Raw genomic sequence first — 7,463 nt, forward strand, 5'->3', positions numbered from 1 at the left:
TTTTTTTTTTTTTTTTTTTTGCGGCCTCAGAATGTCTTCAGGGCAGGTCTGGTTTGGTGTGAGTTCTGGGGATTGAACTACAGCATCCTGAGCCTGAATGCTTTGTTTAAGCAGGCACTTAAACAACTGAGCTAATGGGCAGACCCCTGTATTTTTAATTTAAAAAATCATTTACTTATTTATTTAGCACAGGGTCTCACTATGCAGCTTGGTCTCAAAGTGACCCTCTTGTCTTAGCCTCCCCAGTGCTGGGATTACAGGTGTGTACCACCATGCCTGGTTTTGGTGGCCACTCAGTGCACCTGGGGTTCTGCGGCCAGCATGGCATGCCATACCAGGGATTGAGCCCAGGTCCCTGCGCTTGCCAGGCAGGTGCTTAGACCACCATGCTATCTCCCCAGTCCTGTATAAGAATTTCTGAAAGGATGGTATCGTCATGCAGTTGAGGCTGGCCTTAAACTCCCAACAATCCTGCCTCAGCCTCCTGAGTGCTGGGATTATGCACATGCCACTATGCCCAGCTGTGGCACTGGGCCTCAGTTAGCAGGAAACAGATGACAGGACACATAGCCCTATAATACAGTGGCAAAAGGTGTCACCTGTATGTGTCCTACACAAATGGTGTAGGAGCCCTGGGCCTGGGCCTGGGCCTGTGTGGAGAAAGAGAGGTTCAGAGACTCAGAGATACACCAGCCTGGACAATTTGACTGCCCTGGGAAGCAGGAAAATGAGCAAGGTTTTGTGCAACAAAGTCCCCAGAGAGCTGGAAGTGCTGACACATGCCTATTATTCCGGAACTAGGGAGGCTGTGGCAGGACTGACGTACGCTCAAGGCTGGCCTGAACTACAGAGCAGGATCCTGTCTCAAAAAACAAAACCCCCCAAAAAACCCCAACACCTCACAAAGGTCATTTATACACAGTGGAATACTACCTTGCCATAAAGGATAAACTGGAGTTACTTGTAGGAAAACAGATGCACCTTAAGACCATCATGTTAAGTGAAATAAATGAGGCACTCAGCTTAAATATTGCCTGGTTTCTTTCATATGAGAAACCAAAAATATAAAGGGACAAATAAACAAAATAGTAGGAAGTAGGCGGTGATCTTTTACAGATGGGCAGGGGATCAGGAGACTGAGGGAAGGGGAGGTGAAGGAGGAAAACAATGAAGATGCTCCGCACGGGCCTGGTATAGCGGTGCACACCTGGCATCCCAGCACTTGGGAACTGGAAGGAGAATTTCCTTCTTTCTTTTTGCATCTTAGGGAAGGGCCTACAGGGTGTTCAGGGTCTCACTACTAGATCTGACTCATAGTGATCTGCTGTTTACAGCCTCCCAAGAGCTGGGATTAAGGCACATGCCACCACACCCAGTCTTAATTGCCGGCTCAGAGCGCCCTGGGTGGGGGCAGGGCCTGCACAAAAGGCCCGGGGACTGCACCCCAGGAAACTGCGCCTGCTTGAAGGTGCTTTAATCTGCTGAGCTGTTTGGGGGGCCCTGGAAGGAGAATTTCTGTGAGTTTAAGGCTAGCTAGAAATATATAGCAAGACCCTGTCCCAAAAAGCCAAACCAAACCCAGTCCAACCCAGATCAACAAACCTTCCCCAACAACAACAGAAAATGTAAGGGGACTGGTGAGATGGCTCAGTGGTCTAGAGCACCTACTTAGAGCAAGCTTAGCAAAGCACAGGGAACGCGGTTCAGTCCCCCAGCACCACATGCCAGCCAGCACCGCCCCCTGGTGGGCTGAGCTAGCCACACACACACACACACACACACACACACAAACACACACACAAATAAATAAAATTAATTAAAAAAAAAACCCAAAACAATAACAACAAAAAAGATGCCCAGCATGTCTTCCTCAAATGGGAAGGGGATTAAGAAATGAGAGGGAGGAGAAGAAGGGATCAGGAAGCACTGTGTGCAAGGATCAAGTCCCCATGAGGAGCACAAGCATCCTGTACTGAACACATGAACAAACGTATCAAGTAGGATGTGGTGGTGCACACCTGTCATCCCAGCATTCAGGAGGCTGAGGCAGTAAGACCTCTGTGAGTTTGAGGCCAGCCTGGCCTACACAGTGAGTTCAAAGCCAGCCCTGCACATAGCAAGATGCTGTTTCAAAAAACACCCAACAAACAAAAAACAGGGAGAGAAAAAAGAATAAAAAAGTGTTAGTGGTTTTTAGGGCGCTGGAGTCCCCCTTTAAAGGTGATTTCTAGGTTCTTCCTGTCCTGAGCAAAGAATTGGTCAAGACTATCGCAAACAGTAGCAAAATTTTATTAAAGGCGGGAAAAGAAACAGCCTCTGCAGTGCGAGTTCAGGCCACGTAAAAGTAGGAAAAGAAATGCACCCTTGGGCATGAGGGCTGCCACCATGCAAGAGAACAGTGGCAAAAACTTGGTGTGGACATCTCGTGTCCCTCACTCCTCAGGATGACATCAGGTCTCCAGCATCCCATGGAAGACCTGCTGGAGTTCTCAGGAGGAGTTTGCACTCAGGGCCTTGGGAGCAGTTCTGCCCTGTGCCCTGGGGCTTCCCAGCCAGCTCTTCCGTGCCCTCATCTCCTTTCTCCTTTCTCCTAAGGGGTGGGAAGTAGCTCTGTGGTAGAGTTCCTACTGTGGTGGAGTTCCAGACAAGAGTGAGACTGTGGGCCCCAGCCCCAGTGTCACACACACACACACACACACACACACACACACACAAAACATGGGTGGTTTCATTTTCTTTACAAATAGAATCGTGATTAGTACTTTAAAATTTACAAAGCTTTTGTTGGAGGGGTTCCTGAGGACTCAACCATGCTGCAAGGATGTCCTCCCCTGGAGTCGCTGGGGTATCAATTATCCCCACAAGGTGTGTGGTCCAGCCCCACGCCTCCCCATCTCCACCCCACCATTTCACTCTGGAGCAGGCTTGTTGAGTCTGGAGTTGGGATCTGTCAGGCCGAAGCCAGGTGTGTGTAACTGCAGCACTGGAGGCTGAGGCAGGATTGCTGCAAGGGAGAGGTCAGCCCAGGCAATCTCATGAGTTTTAGACCAGCCTGAATTACACAGTCAGACCCTGTCACAAACAACAAAAAAGGATTCTACCAGGAGGGATGACAGTACTCCAGAACGGAGTCTGCTGAGTCATACCCTGCAAACATCTTACACAAATCTGCCAGAGGTCAGCAGCTCTTGAGAACATCCACAGAGCTGGACTCTACTACACCTCATCGGAAGCCAGAGTGGCTCTGCACACCAGTAATCCCAGGACTCTTGGATACCAAGGCAAGAGGATCACAAATTTAAGCTCAGCTTGGGCTGAGTAGAGAGACCCTGTAGCAAAGTAAAATAAAAATGTTTGAAAGGCCAGGAATGGAGCTCAGTGAGTTCAATCCCCAAGCACCAGAAAAATAAAATACAACTCATCAGAACCAAAGGCCCAGAAGGAGCTCTACTTTGTAAGTTAAGAAAATGATGGGGCCGGGGAGATAGCTCAGTAGAATAAGCGCTTGCCTGGCAAGCGCAAGAGCCTGAGTTCAAGCCCCAGTTCCGTCAAAAAAAAAAAAAAAAAAAAGAAAATGATAACCAAAACTATGAAAGTTAATTCTCTGATGACATTATATTCTGGGAGGTTACTGAAGTTGCTGATGATTAAAGGCACTATACAACCCCAGTTTCAGAGCTGTCTTGTGATGCTACCTAGCGTGAAGCAGACAGGATGTGGTTAGCTGATCGTTTGTTCACTAATAGAAATAGGCACAGGAAGACCTAGGGAGAGGAGCTGGGAGTCGCCGCAAATCAGCGGGCACCTCACGACTCACAGGCTAGCTATCCATGTTAGCGATAGAAGTGTGTGGGGGACGGGAAGGGAAGGCCAAGCAGAGGTGCCGCGGCAACGTGGAGGGCACTTAGGCCAGACTCTCTGCGTACGTATGGAGTTTCTGAGGAATTATTTTAGGCCATACTCCAGGACAGGAAATGCAGATTAGACTGGCAGCAAAATGAAGTGCCAGGGGTCAGGCTCGAGGCAGTGAGGCCTGGCTCAGGCTCAGCGACAAACAGAAGCAGGTGGACAGGACAGTGGAGCGGAAACGACAGCCCTGGGCAGCTGTTGGGATGTGGGTGGAGGCACTTTCTCAAAAAGAGCAAAACAAAGAATTCAGCGCCAGCCTGAAGTAGGTAGTGAAGCACCGGCTCAAAAAAGACACACACACACCTCCAAAAAGGCCAACAACAAGCCCCTAAAGGACTCAGGTTTATCCTTCTTTTTGAAGGGTCTGGCTAGTCTTGAACTCACAATGGCCCTCCTTCCTCAGCCTCCCAAATGCTCGAATTATAGGTGTGCGCCACCACTTACCGGCTTATCCTTTTTTTAAAAAAAATATTTAAAAAGTTTGCCCTTCATTCCACTGTATCGATGCCACATTTTCTTTATCCATTCATCTCCTGCTAGGCTGTGCTGTGGTTTTGTCTAGGTGTCCCTCAGCCCCATGCAGTCAAGAGGTGGACTTGTAGGTTTTGTGATTAACTCATGATCCATGGGGATTATGGGTATGAGTCCTACACCCAGCTTGGGGCAGATAGCCTGAATGCAATTTAAGGGAGACAGACTTGCTCTCTGCTGCCGCTACTCCTCCCATTTGCTCTCTTGCTCTTCGCCGTCACCATGAAAGGTTGTTCTCTGCCTTGCAGTCAGCTGAGCATGGACTGAAACCTCCAGTAACTGTGAGCTAAATAAACCTTTCCTTCCTTCATTTTGGGTGTCAGCTATTTGTCCCAGCAATGAGAGAAGAGTAGCCGAGGCAGAAGTTGGTACCAGAGAAGTGGGGTCATTGCTGTGACTACATGACCATGTGGATTACAAACTTTTCGGAATGGCTTATGGGAAGAGATAGCAAAGTTTTGGAGATGGTGTCTACAAGAGAAGTGCTGGAACAGCTTTGGCTGTTCTGCATGGGAGATTCTGGTCAGAGCTCAGATTAGAAGGCTGATAGAAATCCTGCCTGTAAGAACCAGGCTGGGGAGGTTTCTGCTGGGAAGAAGGACTGCATTGGTTGTTGGACTCCAAAGGATGTGGGTTTTGGCTTGGCAGAAAGTTTGTCTGCATTTTGCTTGTGTCCAGAGACTTTGCCTGAGACTGAGATTAAGCGCAAGAAACTGATTAATCTCACAAAACAAATGTCAAACCAGTTCAATATTGAGGGAGTGGCATGGCTATTGTTGGGGGCTTTTGGTCAGATTTATGTTGAGGGTCAAGATAAAGAGTCCAGAAGGATGACTTAAAAATGCTGAGTTTGGCCAGAAAGGAAGCTCCAATAAAGCTGTGGAGTGTAAAGATAGAACTGAAAAGATCTCCATTGCCAAGAAGGAACAAGAGAATGGAAAGGATGGCCTGAGGACATCACTGGCGGTGGCAGGTCTCCACCCTTTGCAGCCTCAGAATTCCAAGGGAGATGGACTTTGCCTTGGGCCAGCCACAGAGCCCATGTTCCAGAAGGCAGGAGTGGCCACACCAGGCTCCAGAATGGCACAGACATAAAGAATTGGTTCCTGGGAATCAGGGTCCGAATGCTCAGCAATCCAGGCACTTGACCCCTATGCCAAGAGAGAAGAAAGCCAGGCTACTGCTCCAGCTGGCAGCAGACCGTGGCATCATCCACGTGGTGCTGGTTTCAGGTGCTTGCAAAATGCAGGAGTTCTGAGGTTAAGAAGGCTTCCAGCTTGATTTCAGACTAAGGCCTGGGAGGCCAGGCTGTATGACCCTAAGAGGGCAGTGTGTGACACACAGTTGAGAAGCCTATTCAGTGGAAACCCCAGAAGTTTGGAAAAGCCAGCAATGTGGATCATCTGAGGAAAACTGCAAGGAGGGAGCAAAGCTGGCCTAGGAAAGAAGACATGGGCGCTACCAGCAGAAGTGCCATAGGGGCAGAGCCACACGGAGCTTATGATTTGCCACAGACTGCTTAGGATGTTCCACATGGAACTATAGGACTTAATGTTTGCTCTTCTGGATTTTGGATTTGTTTTGGTCCTAATGCTTGGTATCCTGCTGTGTGTACGTTGGAAGTGTCTTAACTTTTTGTACAGGGGCTCACAGCTAAGAGTTTGCCTTAGCAAACCGAGATCTTGGAAGAGACTTGGACTGTTCAGCAACACTGAAAACTGTAGGACTTTGGCAACTCTTAGAGATGGACTAAAATGTCTTTTTTTTTTTTTTTTTTGAGGTGCTGGGGATTGAATTCAGGACCCTGTGCTTGCCAGGCAAGTGCTTATTCTACTGAGCTATCTCCCTGGCCCTAAAATGTCTTTTGCATAAAAGGATGTACAGGAGTCTTCGGGGGTCCAGGGGTTGAATGTTACAGTTTATGTCTAGGTGTCCCTCATCAGTCACGGGGCAAACTTCTAGAGTTTTTTTTTTTTTTTTTTTAAGAGTCTGTGATTAACTCATGATCCACTGGGATTATGGGTGAGCGCTGCTGGGATTATGGGTGTGAGTACTATACCCAGCCTGAGGCAAATAGCCTGAATGCAACTTAAGGGAAACAGACTTGCTCTCTGTTGCCACTCTGAAGAGTAACCAAGACATGAGATCATGAGATTCTTTTAACCCAGGAAACATTTCACTATGAAGCACCAGGTAATCATGTCCCTCAGGAGCACAGCTGTGCTTCAGGAGCATAGTGAAGACATCACAACCATCTTGGTGGATCAGTCAGATGAGGTTTACAGAGGTGAGGAGGCTGCTCAGAGCCATTCTTTGAGTAGCACAATATTTCATTAAAAAAATAAGCCAAGTGCTTATTACATGGGCTAGTGATACAGTGACTCAGCAGAGAGCAATTGCTTAATTGTTCTTGCATGAGGAAGACCATCCTTTCTTTTCTTTTTTTTTTTGGGGGGGGGGTGGTTTGAGACAGAGTCTCACTTTGTAATTCTGGCTGGCTTTGAACTCACTGTGTAGCCCTGGTTGGCAGTGAGCTCCCAGCAACCCTCTTGCCTCAGTCTCTTTTCCAGTGTGCAGCAACACCTCCTCCCCAACGGTGGTGCCAGTGACGTGAGTATGCCCATCCTTGGGAAGCTGTCATTTTTCCTGCTGTAAAATGTGGGGCCCATTTCCGGCCACACCAAGGCTGGGAGGCCAGCCTGCACTGCTGTTCCTCAGCTCTGCAGGTTCCTGAGTCCCATCTGCACCATGTAAAACCTGAGTGGTACAGTGTGCTCACCTGCACTCCGACCACTCTGGAGCCTGAGGCCGAGGGCACTCTGAGCTCAAGGCCAGTCTGCGCTGCACAGCAAGACTTGCTCTCCAAAAGACAAAACACTATGAGTCTGATCTGTGTAGTGAGACCGTGTACTAAATATATTAAAAAAAAAAAAAGGGGGAGATGGCTCAGTAGAATAAGCACTTGCCTGGCAAGCGCAAGGGTCTGAGTTCAATCCCCAGTTCCGCAAAAAAAAAAAAAAAAA

This window comes from Octodon degus, unplaced genomic scaffold (assembly GCF_000260255.1).
Source record: "Octodon degus isolate 3935 unplaced genomic scaffold, OctDeg1.0 scaffold00148, whole genome shotgun sequence".
NCBI classification, from domain to species: Eukaryota; Metazoa; Chordata; class Mammalia; order Rodentia; family Octodontidae; genus Octodon; species Octodon degus.